The sequence below is a fragment of the Dipodomys merriami genome, unplaced genomic scaffold (genome assembly GCF_024711535.1).
Source record: "Dipodomys merriami isolate MVZ:Mamm:240054 unplaced genomic scaffold, mDipMer1.0.p SCAF_14, whole genome shotgun sequence".
NCBI classification, from domain to species: Eukaryota; Metazoa; Chordata; class Mammalia; order Rodentia; family Heteromyidae; genus Dipodomys; species Dipodomys merriami.
Genome location: NW_027202715.1, coordinates 27,375,557 through 27,399,387, shown reverse-complemented (window position 1 = coordinate 27,399,387; position 23,831 = coordinate 27,375,557). Strand labels below are relative to the sequence as shown.

Genomic DNA, 23,831 nt, shown 5'->3' with positions numbered 1-23,831 from the left:
CAAAAAAAAAAAAAAAAAAAAAAAAAAAAAAGGCTACAGTGTGACTCAACTGGTAGAACATTTGCCTGACAAATCCAAAGCTCCAAGTTCAAATCCCAGTACTGCCCAAAACAAAAAAGATGAGAACATACACTCCAAAATAACAGTAAAAAAGAGAAGTATAGTGAATACATGTTCATTTATTGTTATTGTCAAGTCTTTTTTTTTTTTTTTTTTTGGTCTGGTCGTGGGGCCTGAACTCTGGGCCTGAGCGCTGTCCCTCAGCTCTTCAGCTCAAGGCTAGCGCTATACCACTTGAGCCAAAGCGCCACTTCCGGCTTTTTTCTTTTTGCTTATGTGGTGCTGAGGAATGGAACCCAGGGCCTCAGGCATGCAAGGCAAGTGCTCTACCACTGAGCCACCTTCCCAGCCCCATGTTATTGTCAAGTCTTATATGCTGTACATAGTGATATGGCCGTTCTTCCATATGACTGACAACAATACAAACATAAGATATTCATAAATGTTTATGAGTAGAAAGACTGGGTCACAAAGTTTGCCTATTTTAAGTTGAAGTAGCATTTCAAAATGTTTTATCCCTTTAGAAAGGGTCACCTTTAAACTATGGCCTGAAGGGCAAAAAAGAATGGATTTCTATACTAATGTCTCTCCACCGCTGTGATGAAAATGTGACCCTCTTGAAATGGTTAGCATCCAATGGGAGAAGTCTTCCACTTCCATATTCTTCTGTGGTCTCCCAGGGACACTTGAGTGAGCAGCGCCTCTGTCATTTTGGTCAGACCCAGGGAGACAAGAGAGGATGTCTGATGACTCAGGCTCCTTGGCTTCTGGATTTCCCAGAGCTCCACTCACCACATCAGTGAGCTTGGCCTTCAGGAAAAGACGTAAACACAGCCATACTGTTGATATCAGTTCTAACACAGATGTTGGGAGCCAAGGCCTGAGAGAAGAGAGAAGAATCAGGATTAAATATGTCAGTGGAAAAAGACCCAAGTGGGAGACATGAAAGTTATGCCTACAGAATTGTTTAAGTAACAGTGGCAAATGGAAATAAATGGCCTTTAATTCCAAAATAATCAGTGGTACCTGTTTCACAATTCCCAGGCATCTCCCTGTGTTTTGGGGAGGTCTTGCGACTCAGGGCTTTGCCAGCTGTATGGCCTTTGATGGAAAATGGAATTAGGAGCTATCTTCTAAACAGAAAAGAGAGAAACAGAACTTTTCTAAACAGAAAAGTTGGTGTGACTCTTTCTCTCTTTCTCATTTTTTTTGTTTGTTTTTGTGGTTGTTGTTGGTCATGGGGCTTGAACTCTGGGCCTTGGGCTTTTGTACTCAAAGCTAGCACTCTATCACTTTGAGCCATAGTGCTACTTCTTAAAACAAAAATATAAACATATCTGAGAAGGAATCCCACCCAAAGGCCTGATAGAAATGGGGGGAAAGTTTCCAATGTGAAGAGAAAAATTGAGCCGTTTTGTCCATCAATGTTTTAGAGTGTTCTCAGGGTATGGAAACTTATAAGGGGGTTTATTTAAGGGAATGTCCATACAGTTCTGTCTTTAAAAAAAGAACTCATAAAAACAATTGGCACATCAAAGAGCCATTTCTTTTTTGCATCCATGTGTGGACAAGTGACCTGTCCATGAGGTTTTTGTCTTGGAGATGACCAAACAGGTCATCAACAACTACCCTTACCAGCAGTGTCCTTGGCTAGAAGGGATTCATGAATCTCATGTCAGCATCGCTTTTGGTTATCTCTTCTTTCTTTAATAGGTACAAAAAAAAAGAGATTTTAAAGTATGTTGAGATCACCATTCTGAACTTCAGTTGAGTGTTCATCTTTGTTGAGTAAGGCTGTAGGCCTTGATAATTGAAATGTACCCTGTAACAAATATGTATGTTCTCACAGAATTCCTTACATTAGATAAAATTATTTCTTGTTTTTCCCTTAAGAGTCCTCTGGTAAGAGAAAACTTAAGAAAATTTGGCTCCTAAAGTTTCCTGCAATATTAGTTTCTCTTGGCATGTCTGGATGAAGGAAGGAAATAAGAGAGAAAGAGCCCACTGAAAACATGGGACCCATGTAGTCTGTTGGATGCATCACATTCAAGTTAACACAACTTTGACAGCTAAAACTACTTACAAAGAAATGAGGTTATCTTCCAGGGCTTCTCAAAAATGATTTCCTCATCAGATGCTGGTGGCTCACGCCTATAATTTTAGCTACTCAGGGGGCTGAGATCTGAGGATCTTGGTTCAAAGCCAGCCGGAGCAGAAAAGGCTATGAGACTCTTATCTCCAGCTAACTACCAGAAAACTAGAAGTGGCTCTGTGACTCAAGTGGTAGAGCACTTGCCTTGAGTTGAAGAGCTCAAGGGCAGCGTCCAAGTCCAGAGTCCAAGACCCACAACCAACAATAACAACAACAAAAAAGTGATTTCCTCATTGTCTTTCCATTCCTTGCTTGCTCTGTCCCAACCAGAGTCTCTCTGTTGCCAGCTCTTCTTCTCATTCCCGCATTGCATTCCTTACCTCATTTGTTTCCTAAAAACAACACACATACAAACAAATTCTATCTCTTTCTGAGGTTAAAATTTCCAGCATGAGCCGGGCGCTGGTGGCTCACGCCTGTAATCCTAGCTACTCAGGAGGCTGAGATCTGAGGATCGCGGTTCAAAGCCAGCCGGGGCAAGAAAGACTGTGAGACTCCTATCTCCAATAAACCACCAGAAAACCGGAAGTGGCGCTGTAGCTCAAGTGATAGAGCGCTCGCCTTGAGCTGAAGAGCTGAGGGACAGCGCCCAGGCCCCCAGAGTTCAAGCCCCACGGCCGACAAAAAAAAAAAAAAAAAAAAAAAAATTCCAGCATGTACTGTATCTTCTGTTTCTTGGTATTTTCTTCCTATTGATCTGATTAGCTTCACAGAAGCCCTGGAAGCAATCCAGCAGCCACAGAGGAAGCTCATCTCCATTCTAATTCTTATATGGTCCATAAAACAGACTGTTTCCAGTCTTCAAATGACAGAGTTTGCTTTTTTTTTTTTTTTTTTTTTTTTTTTGTCAGTCATGGGGCTTGAACTCTGGGCTTGGGTGCTGTCCCTGAGCTCTTTAGCTCAAGGCAAGCACTCTACCACTTGAGCCACAGTGCCACTTCTGATTTTCTGGTGGTTTATTGGAGATGAGTCTCACAGACTTTCCTGCCCAGGCTGGCTTTGAACCTCGATCCTCAGATCTCAGTCTCCTTAGCACCTAGGATCACAGGCGTGAGCCACCAGCGCCTGGCTGTTTTTTGTTTGTTTGTTTGTTTTTAATTATTTTGTGCCAGTTCTGGGGCTTGAACTCAGGGCTTGAATGTTGTGAGATTTTTTTGCTCAAGACTAACACTCTACAACTTGAGTCACAGCTCATTTCCAGCTTTTTGAGTAGTTCATTGGAGGTAAGACTCTCATGGATTTTCCTGCCTGGGCTGGCTTTGAACCACAATCCTCAAATCTCAGCCTCCAGAGTAGCTAGCAATTCAAGTGTGAGCCACTGATGCCCACCCAGAATTTGCTTTTTAATAGGAGCAAAGCCAACAGAATTACCAAAATTCAGATTTTACATAACCAGAGGAAGCTACAAAGGAAAGGGGTAGGATGGAGTACAAAATGAGCGACAGCTTTGAGCAGAGATTACATTCTTTGAGCTTTCTTCTCCCTTCCTCTCCTGACATCACTCATGCTGGTATTTTTCATTGGAAGCCCCATTATAAAAACGACGATGATGACAACAACAATAACATCTTGAGGCCATAAGCCAGGAAGCTATACACTTAAAAATTCATCAACAATTTGGTATTTATTTTTTGCCAGTCCTGGGGCTTGAACTCTGGGCCTGAGCTTCATTTGCTCAAGGCTAGCGCTCTACCACTTGAGCCACAGCTCCACTTCTGGCTTTTTCTGTTTATGTGGTACTGAGGAATCAAACCCAGTGCATGCTAAGCAAGCACTCTACCACTAGGCCACATTCTCAGCCCTTGGTGTTTACTTTATTTGAAGAGAAGACCTCACAGTGAGGAAACCAAACTCCAAGGCCAATTTTCCCACTTCCCTGCTAAATGAAGTCAAATGCCATTGAATTTCTTCCTTAGTATTCCATTTCTCTGTTAAAATCTCTGTCTACCCAGGCTCTGGTATATGCCATTGCCTGGAATGTAAAGCTGAACAGGTAAGATGCTTTACTTATAACATCTGAAAATCAGAGCAGGCAGCAAGGGAGTCTAAGAGCAAATGCAGAGTGAAAACATAAGTAGGATGATCTCATGAGACATAAGCACAATGAAAAGTTAAAAATATGAGATGTGCACTAAATGTAGCTATGCTGGACTTCTAGTAAGTGAGTTTTCATAGTGTGGTAAAAGAAAGAATGATGGACTTTATCATTCATGAAGAATGATAAAGTCCATCACTTTGTACTTCTCTAGAAAGAGTTACTTTGCGAGCACCTCACTGCCTTGGGGTAGAGTATTAGGTATAAGGACTGACTAGGGAATCTAATGAAACCAATATAGTCCTTATCCTCTTGGTTTCCTTTGCTGAGTAGGTTATGATTCATTTAAACATTGAATTTATGCATTGAATGCTATGTTAGAAAAGCATAGTGTTAAGCCTTGTTCATGAGAGAAAGTTTATGGGGAAATCAGGCCAAAACAGGTTAAGACTGTCTTCCTGCCCTGGACATAATAAACCGAGTGAATGTCAGCTTGAGTTCCACAAGTTGAGTTCCACTTCTTAATTTCTGGGCTGAGGTTTTCTCCTTTGCCTAAAAATAATACTTTCACATCAGGCCAAGCAAACAACCCATAAAATGCATGATAGCATACTGACCAATCAAAGCATGCCAGACATTCTTCTGAGGATTGGAAAAGACATTCATTTTTAAATAATTACCTGGCAACAAGTTCAACCTGAAAAAAAAATGAAGAAAAAAACCTCCACCAAGTAAAGCCATAATTGTTGTTTTTTTAAAACAGAACTAGAGACTTATTCATTCCACTTTCTGAAATTGTATATCTGTTTCATAGCACTAGAAGCTCAATACTGTGTTTTATGTTCTGAGGATAAAAACATGATGTCTGTTTTATTTCACAACACCAATTGAAAGCATTTGTGGAACAGGATGTTGTTTTGGTTCAATAGGTTGTTCAAGGTTCCTTAAGAGTTTTATCCAGTAACTGCTTTCAGCTTTAAGAAATTAATGTTTCCACTTGGTTTTCAGATCCAAAGGCTGTGTAAGCAGATTCCTCTGTTTTTGATACCTTATCCTACTCTGCTAGTGTGGTTTAAGGTAATCAATCATACAACGGAGAGTTAAAGGGCTCTGTTAAAGAACTCTGGCTAACAGTTTTTTTCCCCACACACAAATAAAACTTGCATTTCAGTCAGGAAGGTGATTGTTCAAGGATTGTAGAAATATGTTACAGTGAAACCTCAAAAATGTTCCAGATTTACTTCCCTTATGCCAGTTGGGAAGTCTGTCTCATGTGTTAATTCAGGTGAGATCCTGAATTTGCAGGGCACATGCCAGCCAAGGGAGAATACTTCATGACTGATTTCCAGGCCACTCAACAAGTCTCTTATCAATCTCTCAGGAATCATTTGGCCAAACTTAATTAGGAAAAATGTTCCTGTTTTTCTTGGGGACCAAATTCTAAAACTGAACGTGTCAAGGGCATTACACAGTATCTTCCTTCTGGAATCGTCTCCCTTCTCTCATTCCTATTTTCAAGGAGCTGATACCTTCCTATTGTCTTCCAAAGGCCCAGAGTTTACCACTGTGAGTCCACTTAACCCCAGGATTGCCAATAGTCCTATACCGTTCCTCTAAATTGTATAATTCCCCACTGTATATGTCTCCTCATGTGATGACAAGTTACCTACATTTGGAGCTTAAGACAGCAGAAATGTATCCTCTTGCTGTTTTAAAGGTTCTAAGTCTGCAACGGTCTCAGTGGGAAAGAATCAAAGCATCAGTAGGGCTGCGTTTCTTTCTGGCAATTGTGTGGAGGAGTTTTTGTCTTTGCCTTTTCACACCTGGAGGCTCCCTCCATTCTTTGGCTTGTGGCTCCACTTCATCGTCAAGGACAGTTGTGTCTTCCTCACACCAACAGCCTTGGGCTTTGCTTTTGCCATCACATCTTTTACCTCTCCTTGCCATTGGGTTCAGCTGGATAATGCAGGCTACTTTTCCTATTTTTTTTTCTTTTTTTCGGTATGGAGGATTGAACTCATTTGAACTACATGCCGAAAGTTTTTGTTTGTTTTTATTTTGGGGATAAAGTCTCACTACTTTTGCCTTGGCTAGCCTCAAAGTCTAGACCTTCCTGCCTCTGCCTCCCTGAGTGGTTGGGATTACAGGACTGCACCTTCATACCTGGTTTACTTTCCCTGTGCTAAGGCCAGCTAATTAGCAACCATAATTATTTCTTGTTATAGAACAGCATAGTCACAAATTCTAGGAATTAAGAGCATCTTTGGAGGATTATTTTTCTGCCTATCACACTCACTATTATCAAATACTATTATCAAAATATATTATGTTCTCCAGTGATTTCCTACTAAGTTAAAAGTGGACTTGATAATTGAACCCAACGGGAAGGCAAATATATAGAACTTGATTTCCTATATCTGTTCACATGTTATGAGTCAAACATGGTCTTAACCCTAGGCTGAACCCATATGAGCCCTAAGAACCTGTTCAACAGCCTAGCAACTAACTACTCCCTCATAGTCCTTTGTGGTAAATACCTCATCCTACCCCATTTCCCTTTTAAGTGACCATTGATCTGTCTTTATATATTCTCTGTCCCCATATCTCCCATAAATCCTGACACTGCAAATTACATTGTCTCATGGTTGAAAATGTAATATGAATGTTCCCAGTACATATATCCCTTGTGAGGCTGGATTCCAGGATCCTCCGCAGATACAAAATCTGGATGCCCAAGTCCCCTCTATAATACAGCATTATATTTGCATATAACCTAAGACTCTAGATATACTTCCTATAAACTCTAAATCATCTCTAAATGATTTCTGATACCCAATACAATGTAAACATGATGTAAATAGGTATTATATTATATTCTTGTTTAAGGAAAAATGAGAAGAAAATAGTTTACATATGTTTAGTACACACACCATCTTTTTCCTGAATATTTTTTGTCCATAGTTGGATGAATCTACAGATGAATCAACTACAGATAAGGAAGGCCAATTGTATTTTGCTTGTGTTAATTTTCTAACACAGTGAGTTCCTTGAGATCATCATCTTGCCTGTGTCTCTCTCTTTGTGCTGTCAGATGCCTGACACAAATGTAACTAATAATCTGTGATAAGGAAGACAGAAAAGGAACCTCCAAGTCCCTTATGGTGGGTTCCACTGCTATTTGGCAGCTGCTAGGACTGTAGCAGCCAAATGGTGTACAAAAATGTGTGCAAAGGTCCCTGTACACCATAAATCACACCAATACTGTCCATTCTTTTTTGCCTTTCAAAGTATTTCCACGATTATCCTCTCACTCGATCCTCACAATTATAAACCAGGTCAGAACATTTAAAGAAGTAAACGTTTTGCTTGAATGGAGAACCACTGGCCTGTCTGAAAATGGAGGCAGATGTGAGTTCATAGGAGGCAGGAGAGATTTTTGCTTCAGGCATTAGGTGAGAGAAAGAGCTGAAGAAAAGCAGCATCAATAGAATACAGAAAGGAAGCATAGTAGAAAGAATTAAAACAGAAGAAATTGCGAGGTGACAGAACCAATCATCAGTAATGTAGTATTTGGTTTGGTTTGTATAAATGTCCCTGAAAAGCTCATGTGTTAAAATCTTGGTTGTCAGGGCTGGGAAGGTGGCTCAGTTGTAGAGTGCTTGCCTTGCATGCTCGAGGCCCTGAGTTTGATTCATCAGCACCACATAGGCAGAAAAAGCTGGAAGTGGCACTGTAGCTCAAGTGGTAGAGCGCTAGCCTTGAGCTGAAGAGCTGAGGGACAGTGCCCAGGCCCAGAGTTCAGGCCTCATGAGGGACCAAAAAAAGAAAATCTTGGTTGTCAGTCTGTGGTGCTTTTGATTGATGGTAGAAGCTTTAAGAGGTGGGGCCTAGTGTATGGAAGTTAGATCACCTGTGGGGGTGGGGGGCATGTCCTATGAGAAGATATTGGAACTTGGCCTATTCTCTCTTGTACCTTCCCCCCATGAGGTGAACAAGTCTCTACCACACACTCACCATCATGATGTGCCAGCTTACTATAGGTCCCAAAAATTAAGGAAAACTGATCATAGACAGAAACCTCTATGACCATGGGCTAAAGTAAAATTGCCTGCTTTTTAAGTTGAATATCTCATCATAGGAATGCAGAACTGGCTAATGCAGGTGATAGTTACAAGAATAAGATCTTTTGTCCCATAAGTCACACCACAGCATGCATCAACATTTTAATTTGCTTATACAAGTAATCATCCTATAGAAAGTGTATACAATGGTGGAAAAAAAAAAAGCAATTAAAAATCTACCTTCTTAGCCGGGTGCTAGTGGCCCCTGTATGTAATCCTAGCTACTCAGGTGGCTGAGATCTAAGGATTGCGATTCGATGCTGGCCCAGGCAGAAAAGTCCCTGAGAGACTCTTATTTCCAACTAACCACTCAAAACTGAAAGTTATGCTGTGGCTCAAGTAATAGTGTGCTAGCCTTGAGTACAAAGAAGCCCCACAACTGACAAAAAAACAAAAACAAAAACAAAAAAAACCCCACAGACATTTTGTACTACGTTCTAGGTGTTAATAAGAAAAATGTATATTTTTCATAGTTATACTCATTTCTAAATTTGAACATGTTTGCTTCATCATCTTTTCATCTTGTTTTTGTATTTCTCTGTAATTTTGTATTATTTCTATCATTTCACTTTAATAGTTTTTCATCTTCCTGACCTTTGTAATGATATACTTTTAAATGTGTAATAGTTTTTTGCACTCTAACATTTTAATCCATTATTCAGTTTGTTGGACATTTATGTTGCTATAGCTACAAATAATGTTCCATAAATGTGTTTATGTATATAAGTAATCTTTCCCTTTTGAAGGAAATAGATTTGTTTCCATGAAATACTTGTGTTGAGCTGAGACCTTAAATATGTTTATGTATGTGAATATTTAATTAATAACACTTTTATATCCAAAACCCTTAAAGTGATATGTCTGAGCATCTTTGCATTCAGATCACAAGAGACATGAAGACTTTTCTGAGTTGATAGTCCTAGCTGCAGAAGTTAGCACTTTGTGAATATTAGACTGATACTTGCTATGTTTTGGATGAGCAAGTCGATAAGTAAATGATTAAGTTACTTGTGATGAGATTATGAACCCATTTCTTGCCATCTGGATGCAGTTTATTTCAAGTGTACACTGTAATATTTGGCAAGCTTTGGAGAGACACTCAGACAAAGAGTGGACTCCTGAGGTCTGGATTTTACAGAAGTCTGGAAGGTTGCCCTGAGAACATGATCTGCAACAGTATCTGTGTGAGATTTTTGGTTTTGCTTCCTGGACCACTATAGAACCCAAATATTTCCATGGGCTCCCTCCTGAAAAAGGGAAAGTGATCTTTGTTGGCTGAAGGAAACTTTCCCATTACTTTTCCTCGCAATGTAGAAGGAAGCTCAGGCTAGGCCAGAATGTTTGGATATCATGATTCTCTCACAGGCTTCAGAAAACAGCAAGGCTTATTTTCAACTGAAACTGGATAATCATTTTTGTTTTGTTTTGTTGTTTGATGATTTTTTTTCTTTGTAAAGCAACAACTCCATTTTGATTCAGGCCAACATTTGATTTGGGATTCAGCAAATCAGAATGATTAAAAATCTGAAATGGAGATCTAGCAATATCATTTATCTTTTACTACCAGTAACTAAGAACTGCTTTAGTAGTTTGTACCAGTTCCTTGTTCTGACACTCTCCTTACATTATTTCACTTAACTTAAATAGCTATTGGTGTTTCCATTTTGTAGTCATTAGGAAAACAATGCTTCAGGATCTTGTAATACCCGTCCTAAGAAGTGGTAGAGTCAGGAATCAAAGCTGGGTGTCTAATGCCCATGTGGGTACCCACCTGTCCTCTTACAAATGTGTTCACACAAATTGTATAACATGATGGGAAGTTCTGCCTGGCAGAAGTGGGGAGAGACATTTGAAGGTTATGTCCCGGCTCTCCAAGGTCACTGTGGAAGGAGTTACCAGAGCTACAATGTGAATGAAGACCCTTGGTTTTCTATTTATTCTCTCCTCCCTTTCCCCTTCTAGAAATAGTCTCATCCAACCCCACAGTTTACAGGGAACATCAGTGGCTTACCAAGACATTCAACTACTTAGCAAAGAAAGAGGACAGCCCAACTTTTCTGCCTCCGAAGCTTATCTATTTTCTACTGTGGCTGTGTAGCAAACAAAAAGCCCTCATATAGACTATCTAGTAGAGAGATCTTTAAAATTGACAAATTCAGAGACGGTGTTCATATTGTCAGTGTCCTCCATCATTTGATATAACTAGATGATCTGCTTATCCTCAAAGTTTGTACTGACTAGCAGGAAAGTACTTAGCACTCAGGGCCAGTCTTTGGTAGGGTCCCCATTATCAGTACACAGTGCATCTTAGGATTAGCAATCCCCACCTCCCCCACCAAGCATAGACCTCAACAGAGCCAAAGTAAATAGAATTTTCTGCCTCAACAGCTGTATTTATTTTGGGCTGTACCTCTACCTGCTACGCCCATTTACTGTCCTCAGTGCTTCTGAACCTGTTTATTTTCAACCTCCCAGAGGCAGCCAGCTGTTGTATTCCTATTTCACAGCTGAGAGAAGTCAACAAGGTCTGGAGGGAAGCGAGTCATTGGAAGATCTTCACGGATATAGCCCAAAGGAGACTTTACCAATGGCTTTCAAATATCTCATTCAAGTAGATTTTAAAATGTAATCGGACACAAAACTTGAGCACACAATAACATAAAAAAGTAAAAAACGACATAGCAATATAAAACAAGCTAGAGAGTAATGTAAACTTGGGGTTTAAGGGATTAGCAAGCCAATGCAAGAAAATAGAATCTTTCCTATCTATGGGCTAGACTAAGCTCGTAATTTTTAACTTCCAAGTTTGTGCATGCGCACACTTGCAAGTAAGTGTGTGTGTGTGTGCATTTAAATGAGTTGATATTAAATAATTGATCTGCCTCAAATTCCAGGTTTCTGGTTTCTTTGGAAATAGCATATCGGTTAGCATGTGTTTGTCATCATGGGCACTATGGGCTGGGTTGGTTGGTATCTTACGGATAAGTCATACCCTCCTAAGTTTCCCATCGCCCTCAAATCTCCCTATTTTCTCCCCAAAGCTGAGGTGAGCTCTCATTTGCCCTGTGTCTTCTTCAGGCTTGTGGTGTTGTTTATCATGTTCTCAGTTCCTTCACATTATCTTCGGGGCCCCAGGGGCATCTGAGTGTTCCTTCCTTGCCTGTTGGGTTCATCAGAAGTTCAGAGCCTGCTGTAGATGTCATACATGGTAAAGGCCATCAAATCCTTAAGAAGAGGCAATTCCGCCCCCACTTCACCCTTACCTTGGATTCCTTTCATAACATATTGAAATGTATGGCTCAAATGAATGGAAAAAAAAATAACCAAAGCTGAATGATTGGTTTACCGATAGCTTTTAATAAGAAAGTCTCTGAATAATTCAACTTTTCATTTTCCTAAAACCAGTTGTTCTTTTTGATATGAGACTATAACTGTAAAGGGGAGGAAAAGCAAAAGTTGCATTTTAACATACACAGAGAAATTGAAGATAATTTCTGCTGGCCTCTTCATTTTACAGAGAAGGAAAACTGAGATTCAGAAAGGATGAGTGCTTTACCCAACACTACACAGTTTGTGACTGGCACAGAAAGAGTGGATGTTGGTCTTGTCTGCCAGTTCCAAGCTTTTTCAACTAACTGTTCTTCTTCCTTCCAGTATATTAGGTCCCAACTCCAAGCCCGACTGAAGATTTTACATCCTGATTTTCAGTGATTGCGTTTGACACAGATCATATTGCTACTTCCTATTACGTGAGTAAATCATACACTTGTTTTCTTCATATAAATGTGCCTTTGGTGTATACTCAATATTTGAGATATTTACATTTTTCTGCCCTTACTACTTAGATTTTTATTTTGATAGGCTGCCATAAAAATTTGCCTTGTCATCTTGGCTGACTAATTTCTACTCTGATGCAGTTTTGAATGTCTCTCCTGGGCTAGCCTTTAGAGGAGGAAGATGTGGTAGAATAATAAATGAAGTCCCCTTCATTTCCCAAATTCATCCAAAGCACAATCATCTCCATCTGTGTTTCCTCTCTCACTTTTATAATCAGATGTGGAAAATATTTATCATCCTATCCAGTTATCCAGTTTATATCAGTACACATGATAAATTGCATAGGGGTGTTTAATTTGTTTTGCAACGGAAACCTTTATCTTTGCCCCGGGACCTGACTGTAGTTTTAATAAGAGAAAGGCTCTTTGAATAGATTTTTTGCAATATGAGGTCCAAATCAGGTCTCTGAATAATTTATCAAGCAAGGATCTTGTTTGTTTATGAAGTTCTATTATGGAGACCATTAAGTCAAGACCTGTGCAGTAGTCACAAGGTTCTAAGAAGTTCCAACTAGGAATATTAAAAAAAAAATGTTGCTGCAACTTTTCAAACATATGGTTAAGTTCAGGGGAATTTTGTGTTGTATCCAAAAGTTTCCAATTATCAACAAAGATGACATACCAGCCCAATTACTCCCGATGTATTCCAGTAAGAGATTCCAAGAAACCATAGTTGTGTGGGTGTATGTGAGTTAAAATAACAGGAATCAGTGAAAAATTCAAGCATAAATATACAACTGAGATCATTTACATATCACAACCAGACAAACGTGCATCCCACTGAGCTCAATGTGCTTTCCACAGGAAGCAGGGATTTTTTTGGTGCCCCCTCCCAATTCCTGATTCCCAGCCATTGTAAACTATTTGACATCCATTTTGTTTCTAGTTTTGCAACAGCCATCTCAACAGCTTATTTGCTTCATGTGTCAACAATCTTGAAAAACACATTGCCTCTTACATAAGTTAATCAGAAATGTAAAAAGCTCTTGTTAATGACCTGGTTACCCCTTCACTTGGACAAAGAACTTACAGGCGGTGACATGACACCAGCTTATCTTGTGAAGCCTTCCTATGACCCCTTGATTCCTAGATAACTCCTATACTCAGTGGTTTCGGAGTTTTGCAAAGGTTGTTTATTTTTAAAGTGATTCTGCAAGCCAAAAAACAGCAAAAGGAAAAAGAGGAAAAATAACTTGTATAGCTTCAGGAAAACACAGGCTGTCTCCTTGGGAGGGAAATCATTGCTGGAGATGGAGCCAAAATGAGATTTCTAAAGGCAAATTCTTGGCTGCCCATCTCCTGTGGCCACATGTACGATTGCCTTGATTTATCCAGATATTAGAAGAAACTAGCAAGTCATCTGTGGAAGTGACAGTAGTTTAAACCTGGTGTTCCTCAAATGAAACTCAAATCATGTCACCAAACCTTTACATATTCTTTAGCATTTTAAAAAGCAAGTTGATGGGTTTATAGGATGCTGGTTTCTTGCTTTTTTTATTTTTGGCTTTAAGCTGTACAGTATATGGGTTTACTTTGTCATAAACTGCAACATGAAGTATTATGTCATTATTATGTATTATGTATTACATCAGAACAAAGAGGCCAATCAGCTGATCCTGGAAAACTATGAATCAAAACAAAACTTCCTTTTTCTTATGGTGGCTTTTCTCAGTATTCCTTACAGACATGGAAAGTTGACTATTTTCCATCAGCCTAATGAAAGCAGATTGCAAATCATCCCAGCCATATCAGCTTGTGACAGTTAATTTTATGTCAATGTGACGAGACCAAGGTATCCAAGTATGTGTTTTATGTTATTCTAGATGTTTCCATGAGGATGTTTTCTATGAGATTAACATTTTAATCAGTGGACTTTTGAATACAGTAGATTCTCACTAGATAATGTTAGCCTGGCTTATCTAGTTCAAAGCCTGAAGAGACCAAAAAGATTTGACTTCCTCTTCTACCTGGGAGAGGGAATGTCTGCTGAAAGACAGCCTTCAGATTTGAGGGCCCACAACATTGCCTTTCTCTGTATCTTCAGCACATATTTTGGACTTTTAACCTTCTGAAGTCATATGAGCCAATGCAGGGTCTTTCAACTATAAGATCATATGACCTGGGCTGGGAAGTTGGCTCAGTGGTAGAGTGCTTGCCTTGCATGCATGAGGCTCTGGGTTTTATTCCTCAACACCACATGAGCAGAAAAAAAAAAAAAGCCGGAAGTGGTACTATGGCTCAAGTGGTAGTGTGTTAGCCTTGAGCTGAAGAGCTGAGGGATAGGGCCCAGGCCCAGAGTTCAGGCCCATGACAGGATTCCCCCCACCCAAAAAAAAAGATCATATGACTGAAAATAGAGATAATTTGATAGTTTCCTTTCCTATTTATAGCCTACACTTCCATTTCTGGCATTTGCTGGTTAATTGGGGATAAGAGTCTGCCTGAACCTTACATTTCAGCCTCCTGAGTAGCTAGGATTACAGCATAAGCCACCAGTTCCCATCTTCCTCTGTTTACTTTTAAAGATTTTGTTTGTAGTTTCAGAGGTAGAATTCCAAATAGCATGGCACAGGCTTTGGTGAGGATACCCCTGGGCTACATAATATGGTAAGAGCATATGTGAAACACTATGCCTGTTTGGTCTCTTTGCTTCTCCTTATAAAATCACCAGCATTCAATAATGAGGGCTGCACCCTAGTGTCCTAATTTAATCTAATCTAATCAAATGCAATCACTTTACATGTACCACCTCTCAACACCATACTCAGTTTAAGTTTCTCCAATCTTAATTCCATATGACATAAATTCCTGCCTTTAAATTCAGGGGGGACAAATAATTTTCAGACCACAGCAAGTATTTTTTTTTTTTTTTTTTAAATTGTATTTTATTTTATTTGAGAACATACTGTACAGAGGGGCTACAATTACATGGGCAGAATAATGCATACATTTCTTACCAAGCATTGCAGCCTCCTCCTTTGTTTACCCTTCACTTCCCTTCCCTGCCTCCCCCCTCCCCCCACCCAATTTTACCCCCCTCCCCCCACCCAATTATACCCCCCTCCCCCCCCCCACACCGAAATTGTAAAGCTGGTTTTGACGTGACATTTTGTACTTCTCATTGTTGCAACAGGTCCACCTGAATCCTTAAACGATTTGTTTGTCCCCATCTCCTCCACATGATATACTGATATCAAATATAGTGAAAGCGGGGGTTACCATAATTACTTAATAGATAAATGTTTCAAGTGTCAGAATCTCCACTTAAAAAAGGAAAGAACATTTCCCCAAGCCTATTCAATTTGTTCAAAGTCAAATCAAAGTCCTAAGTTTTCTAACCAGGGCCCTCCTCAAGAAACTAAACAGCATGGTCACAAGGAATGAGCCATTGCTTTGCTGCCCTTTTCAGGAAGGACGTCTCCAGGAGAGAACCATGAAACTTTAGGTTGCTGGGTCTATTCTCTCCTGGCAAGCAGGAAAGCTAAGCTGATTTGGATTTTGCTACTATTTTTCTGGCTAGAAGGAGTATCATAGAGTGGAAGGGTTTGCATTAGTAGCTTAGGAATCTTAATTTCTCTCAGCAACTGTCCTGCAGTACATGGAATATTGTTGCCATTTTATCCAGGCTGATTATGTTGCTGACAGTCAGAGAAGACACAGAAAAAAGTGTATCGCATAGACTTGAGCATCCATCCAGGGAAAAGTGGCTGAAACTACCTAATGTGAAAGTCCAAAGATCTTTTGACTGTTGAGGTTTGGAGATTGGGAGGTCTGTGGTAATTCTGGAACTCATTTTTATAAAATAGACAATGAAGTAATTGATTGATTCACTGTTTTCCATTAAGGTTACATTTCTGTGGTTTTTGCTTATGAAAATAAGAGCTCAGAGGGATGATGGTATAACACTGGGGAAAGGATGTTGGAACCTCACCCACCTGCATTTGTTTCCCTGTGCAACTTGAGTAGTAGAGGTTGGAAGGCAGGGGATGAAATCAGGACCTCTAGCCAATATCCTCTTCTCCAGCCTCATTGGACTGCAGGGAGTACTTAATAGTCTTGCTGTTGACCTCCTCAGCTTTTATTTGAGGAAAAACAAATTTTAGAGATGGAGAGAATTGCTGGGCATTCAAACATTTATTAGGCATTTACCATGTGCCAGATACTGTGCCAGACATTGAAAATATTGCAGAAAACAAAATAGATTGTCTTTGCTTTCAGCAATCTAGAAGCCTAGAGAAATGAAATGTAATGAAGTAAATCCACACTAGCGTCCAGATCCTTGGAGTCCCAATGGATGTTTTCTTCTAATATTTTCATCTTGAATACTTTTCACTTTTCACAGCTAATATTTTATAGATGACTTTTGGAAAATCACTGAACTGTAAAATCTGGTTTTACTGACATAAGTAAATTTATACATTTATTCAACGGAGAACCATCTATAACCCAGGCAAAAAGCTCATTGAACTCATAAAATAGAAACTTTTGGCAAAGAGAAATTTTTTCTTCTGTCAGTGATTATCTCCAAAAAGTAACCAATATAAAGCTGGAAATTCCAGAGTTCACAACATTTTCTTTTTGCCAATCAAAATTGACTTAGTCCTATCCTAAGTACCTTGAATCCTGACTTGTCAGTTTTCTTCTTTCTTTCCTTCCTTTCTTCTCTCTCTTCTTTCTCCACTCCCTTATTCTCCTTTCTCTCCCTCCCTCTTTTCTTTCCATATAACCATCTTTTCATTTGAAGTGTAAATCCTAACATCAGCAAATTTACTTACAATAAGGGATTTAAGTCACAAAGGTGAATTCTTGCATTGGTATAGTTAAGATGTTCTTGCTTTTGTAGTTGCTGTACATTATACCTTTTATTTATTATTCTTACATGAGAACATTTTCTGTCTCAAGATTTTGTTTCACATATGAGATTTTAATAGCTACCACTGTCTCAGGAAAACATGTAACTACAAGGGGTCAGGGCAAGAGGGAGAAGAAGGAAAAATGCAAAATGACACGACTGATTCTTGACAACATCAGATAAAAAAGGAGGGAAAAAAGTACTGGTCTTTATCAGAGCAAACAGTGTTATCTCTCAAAGTACACAAAATTTTCCAATATTAACCAACCTGTACCCTTCAAAAGACATTTTCTCATAGCTGAAGAATCACATTCATGTTGGCAGCTGGTTAATAAAATCAGGAATGTGGTTTTTGGACCCTTGCCTTGTTAGTATGGAGAAAGTGTGGAAATACATCATGCTCATCTGTTTATTTATTCAGTTCACTTACATGTAATTTTCCCCTCAACTTACAGAAGATCAATGGAAAATTATTACTTGAACTTACTGACAATTTATGAGAATTCCTGCTAACAGTGCGTAGCAATGCTTCAGGGAGCATATTTCAATATATAAGGTTATTTTACGTTTTTGAAATAGATTGTTACTTATTTTTAATTGCAAAAAACAGTTTTTGCAGGTTCAACTTGATATTTTTTACACTATGATTGCAGAGTGGTTGAATTTAGCTAATTAGATATTTTGGTGCTGTAAGCATATAACATCTTTGCATGTTTCAAGATACAATATATCATTAACTGTAGCCATCTTGCTACAAAACAGAACTCTAACTTTATTATCAGCTCTAAGATAAACTTTCTTATTGAGATGCCCTTCGTGGTAAGCAGGGAGCTCTCTAGACACGGTACTTTTATTCACTGCCAGTGGTATGAAGGCACACGCGCGCGCACGTGTGTGTGTGTGTGTGTGTGTGTGTGTGTGTGTGTGTGTGTGTGTGTGTGTGTGTGTACAGAAGGCTCTCAGGATCCTCAACAAATACAGATTATGTCTCTGATTGATGATAAAAAGAGGTTCCAGGATAGGTGAGCATAAAGTTCACTCTATTGTCAGGATATTGATGCTGCTGTAACTTGAATTTTCTCCCACTAGTTACATTCTCCAGGAGACCAAAGAGGTGCCATTCCAGACCTTTTCTTATGTGTGGAGAAAAATGATAATTCATTTTTTAGCTCTTCTCTCTCTAGAACAGGAATGCTACAACTGGACAATAGGTTGAAAGGAAACTATTCTCTGAGAGTGCTACTTGATACTCTACTCTGTTTGTACTTTTATGTCTAAGATTTGTATATCATTTCCCTCATCTACAGAATTGTACCATCATATTTTGCATACAAGTTCTTTGCAGAGAGCCATAGAAATGGCTTGGCACTTCTTCCACAATTGCTGTCACTATTACTTTTCCCTTATTACAACAACTTTGGCTACAGATGCTAGTCTGTCTACAATTACTACTCCGAGTTACTTCGGGAATGTATTTGGACACACAGCAATTACATTATTTTTCAACTCCACTAACTATGGTGGGTTGAAGTCTGTATTTAGAATACAGAAAACTCACCTTAACTTAGATAAAGCAAAAAACAATAGAGTTTTATTCCTGGAAAAACAGCATGCCAAGAGAGCCTGAACTCCTTTTACTTCGTCCAAATAACAATGTTAGATAAATTATTTTTAAATACTTTTAAACTATGAATTCAGTTTTCAAAAGCATCTTTTGTGTTACTTGTCTGATAAGATTCTTCATGTTTGTGTTTGGGCATCTGTGGCTTTAGGATTAGTTCATTGCATTTTACAGTATCAAATTTTTTTGTGTAGATTTCTCAGGGTATTTATTTTTTTTAAGTTTGTAGAGTCTGGGGAGTATTTTCCTTTTACTTCATGACATCAATCACTTGTATCTTTATTGTTCCTTGTCAGTTTTTCTATAGCTAATTTTTATTTTTATCAATTTCCTTATAAAACATAATTTTGGTTGTATTGACTATTTTTATTCTTTAAATTTACTGATTCCTGTTTTATTTTTATTATTTCCTTCTTTCTGCTTGTGTTCAGTTTGTTTTCCTCTTCTTTTTGAAAAGTTTCTTAATGTACTTTCTGTTAGAATTGTTGCTATTAGTCTGCCTCTAAACACTGCTTTAACTCATCCACAGATTTGCATAATTTTTACTTTCATTTTTATCCAGTGGAAACTATTTTCTCATTTTTAAACCTTACTTTAACAATGACTGATTTAGAAGTGTGTGTTGCCAAGTGCTTGTAGGTTTCCTGATATTTTCTTTTACTGATTTCTGGTTTGATTTTACAATTGTCAGAGAACTTACTTTATTATTTCACTTCTTTTAAATATAGATTTGTATGATTTATTATTTAAAAATGTCTCAGTTGTCTGTTTCTTAATATTTTCTATCCATTCTCTTTTTCTCCCTCTCCTTTATGTCTTGATTAAAAGCAAATTCAACTTTCAAGTATGCTCAAAATTTGGACATATTTGAAGAGTTTCAGTTAATCAACTTTTGAATTCATTAACCCTTTCTTCTGTTTCCAGCTGTGCTTAAAGCATATCCAAAGTTATTAATGCAGGGAAAATTTTCAGCTCTAACTTATGTGTTTGTGAGCTCAGAAGTGACATGATCACAATTTTATATTAAGAAAGTTAACATGTGGTAACATGATAGAGGAACAGAAGAAGGTCAAGGACAAAGTTTACCCACCTTTACAGATTTGTTTCTATTTGTAGTGACTTACTAAGAGAAAGCCATCTGTATCCATGCTTGAAAACATTCCTCAACTTTTCCAATGAGGCTTCTTTTTTGGACAGCTGGGGAGTTCTTTCATGAGCTCAGTATAGCTGTTAGGAATTTTCAGTGGCTGTGTTCTAGGTCTTCTGTGTTACAACAATCTCAGAATCTAGACCAGAACAGATAGTTCTGTGATTCAAGGATAGAAGAGTCAGGGATGGCCGTAGTTCTTTTAGTTCTTTCTTAGGATTCACATAGAGGAGACAATCCCAGGACAAAAAAAAAAAAAAAGATGTCTCTGTTGCTGCTCATTCTTGGGCAAAACAGCTGAAAGTCTGATGAAACAATATTGCATGTTAGTTTCAGGAATGTAACTCAGCCATTTCTGTGTTTCCTTTCTGAGTCTCTGTGGATTTCTAACCCTCACTTTAACAGTAAGGCTATATTATCCTCATTTTCTCCTGCCATCACTCGGCTGTTTTTTTTTTTTTTTTTTCTCTCCTGGGTTCAGTGAGTCATTTCCTCAAGTCCTCCCTGGTTTGGCTTCAAAAATTCAGGATAATCATCAAGTAGTGTCAGTGTCTTTCCCTCCCCTTCAGGTTAGATTCCAATCATACTGTCTGAGGTGGGTGGGCTCCAGCTAACATCCTTCCTTCCACAAGAGGTAACAAATCGAGTGTTCCAGGGAATCTAGGGGCAGGGAGCTGAGAGGGCAGTTCAGACTCACACTGCACCCATGTTTCTGATATGAGTGCGATATTAAAATATTAAACAACCAAACGTTTCCACTCAAATAGCATGAAGACATTCAGTGCTTTCTGAGAAAATGAATGTAGCTTTCAAGTGTTGGTTAAGTGAAGTAAGAGAGATCTGGATTCAAATCTGAACACACCTTCTTTCTGGCTCTATGGCAAATTGGCAAGTTACCCGATTCATCAGCATTTTGTTCCCTTATATTATTTTCCAAAGAAATAGAGAGTGTAATAGTCTTCACCTTATAGGACCAAGGAAAGCCACATAGAATTAAGATGCATTGTACTCATAAACTGACATATTGAATTGGAACCCCTTTGTACAACTATTTATAAAAGGTTAAACAATAAACTAAAAAAATACATAAGAGCTGGATGCTGGCGGCTCATACCTCTAATCCTAGCTAGTCAGGAGGTTGGCATCTGATGATTGTGGTTCAAAGCTAGCCAGTATTATCCACCAGAAAACCAGAAGTGGCACTGTGGCTAAGTGGAAGAGCACTATCCTTGAGCACTTAAGTTCAGGGACAGTGCCTATACCTGTGGTTCAAGCCCCAGGACCACCACAAAACAAACAAACAAAATAACCATAGGAACCACTTCATAAATTATAACCATTATTACTCCTATGAGAATTTTAACCAATGCCTACCACGTGGTATTATGTTTTTCTGGGACATTGACAGCATTTAATAAACAACTGCATCTAGACCCCAGTATTAAAGACAACAGCAAGCTATAGCCCATGGTTAAATCCTGCCTGTGCCCTGTTTTTGTAAATAAAGTCTTTACATTATTTACACATGCCAGTTTATATATGTCTAACTAAGTAACACTACATCCATTTGTTTATATATTGTCTATGGCTGCTTTTGCTGTACAATGGTAGGAGCTGAGTAGTTGTAACAAAGACCATCTGGCCTGAAGGACCAAAAATATGTACTAGATGATTCCTTATAGAAAATGCTTGCTAACCCTTTCCCTAGCTTCATGTTCTCACTTGGCTTCTTAAGCTCAGAGCTGCTGCTCCTCACTTGAGCTACACTTCTACTTCTGGCTTGTTGCTAGTTAACTGGAGAAAAGTCTCTGCATTTATCTGAGGTTGGCACCAAGTTGAGATGCCCATCTCTCAGCCTCCTGAGTAGCTGGGATAATAAGTGTGAGCCATGGCACCTGGCATCATCGAAGTGTTGAAACACACATTTTTGGATGGTTTTCTAATTCTCTGGGCTGATTTCTTTAATGGGAAGATTCACATATTAGGCAAGATAACTCTAAAATAACATTTTCTAGACTGTTTCTGCAATGGTGAGAACCCTAAATTCAAGGCAGTTTGCTTTCTTTTTAAAAAGAGAGAAAAGGGCCAGCTATGGTAGGATACACCTATAATCCCCCCAAAAAAGGGAAGGGAAAACATGAGGTCTTGAGTTCAAACCCTAGTATCACAAAAGAAAGTGAGAAGAAGGAAGGAAGGAAGGAAGGAAGGAAGGAAGGAAGGAAGGAAGGAAGGAAGGAAGGAAGGAAGGAAGGAAGGAAAAGAGGAAGGGAGGGAGGGAAGAAAGAAAGAAAAGGAAGGAAGGAAGGAAGAAAGCAAGAAAAAGAAAGAAAGAAAAAAAAGAAAGAGAAAGAGAGAAAGAAAGAGAAAGAAGGAAAAGTAGAAAATAACCCTTGGTTACTTAGATACCAAATATCAAAATAAATAATGAGATATGACTTATTCCAGAGACAGGCAGGTAACAGTTTTAAAGATCTTCTGCAGCCAGGTTCAGAAGGTTTTGGTAATCACTGTATCTGGGGTTGGTTTAGCTGTATTCTGAATTCTTTGGCATTTCTCTCTGTCTCTTTGTCTCTGTCTCTCTCTGTCTCTGTCTCTCCCTTTGTCTCTGTCTCTCTGTCTCTGTTTCTCATCATCATGATCATGATCATCATCATCAGATCTTTCTCCCCACTGCCTGTTCTTCATATTACATCCTCTGCAGCTGACCTTTCAACATTTTCTCCTTGCTGGCCTGACTCCTTTCTCCAGTAGTTTCTTGGTCTTTGGTTGTGCACCCTTCTCCTGCCCCAGATGTGAAGGAGGAAGTCTGCCAAGATCACAGCTACTCTCTACCTAACCTTAGCGCTTCCAGCAGTGCCTCTGGCAGGGCCTGAACTCCAAGCAGCAGGAAAACCAGCAGGTCATAGAAAAGGGAAATACCAACAGTAGTCTGTGTCCTACGAAGTTCAGGTTGGGAAGCAGGGGAGGCTGGGAGATGATAGACAGTTTCCCAGAGCCTACCTGGGAAAAACTTGAGACAAAGGACTAGGACTGTCTGTTTCAGCTCTGCTGCATCCTAAGACCTTGTAGAATCCTTGGCATTCTCTTTGAGCCTCAGCTTTTCTTTATAAAACAAAGAAAAGAATTCCTGTCCAAGCTTCCTCCTAAGGACTTTATGATGATCAACTGGTTGTGAAAGATCTTTCTTCTATTTAAAAGCAAACATCAAAAACAAAAACTTCTTCATTTTAAAAGCATATTATTTATTTTTCCCCACTTCAAAATCATGGTGTGTTGATGTGATATAAAAACATATGTCGTATTTTGGCCACCCAGTAGCACCCAGCACTCTTCTCCTCTTTCCTTTGGGGAATTTTCACACCAGTTTGTACACTTTTGCTGAGATGGAAAATCCAGTTGTCCATGTCCCAAAGGCCTAGATCATTCCTTTCTAGCCAGATATAGCCAAACAGTGGCCTGTGGTTTCAGTTCAGCTGATAGAAGCTTTGCTGAGACTTTGTTAAGGGTTTGAAATTGGGTAAGTGCAGAGGTTGGCATCATTTAATCCTGGCAACCACATCCCTACCAGCCTGCAAGACCATTCCTGTAACTCCTGCTTTCCAGACCTTACCACTAAGTTGTTTGTATGTCTACTTTTCCAACTGGTTCATATTGTTTTCAATAAATTTCCCTTTGTTTAAGTTTCCTGAATGTATTTTTTTGCTGCTTATAATCAAAAAATCCAACTGAAGCTGGGCGCCAGAGGTTCATACCTATAAACCCAGCTACTCAGGAGGCTGAGATCTGAGGATTGAGGTTCAAAGCCAGCCCAGGCAGGAATGTCAGTGAGACTCTTATCTCCAATTAACCACCAGAAAACCGGAAGTTGTGCTGTGGCTCAGGTGATAGAGCACTTGATCTGAAGAGCTCAGGGAGAGCACCCAAGTTCAGAGTTCAAGCCCCACAACAGACAAGACAAACATGCAAGCAAACAAACAAACCCCCAAAACAAAAACAAGTCCAACTGA

The 23,831-nt window shown here is 39.1% G+C and overlaps 1 long non-coding RNA gene across 1 annotated transcript; it reads right to left on the bottom strand.

Moving 5' to 3' along the window:
- Window positions 1–420: 420 nt before the first annotated feature.
- On the bottom strand, window positions 421–19,896 carry LOC138825770 (uncharacterized). The gene is made up of 4 exons (XR_011371512.1): window positions 19,768–19,896; window positions 16,140–16,279; window positions 1,696–1,764; window positions 421–940 (listed from the first exon to the last, which is right to left on the bottom strand). It is a non-coding gene; the product is annotated as an uncharacterized lncRNA (long non-coding RNA).
- Between the last annotated feature and the right edge of the window lie 3,935 nt (window positions 19,897–23,831).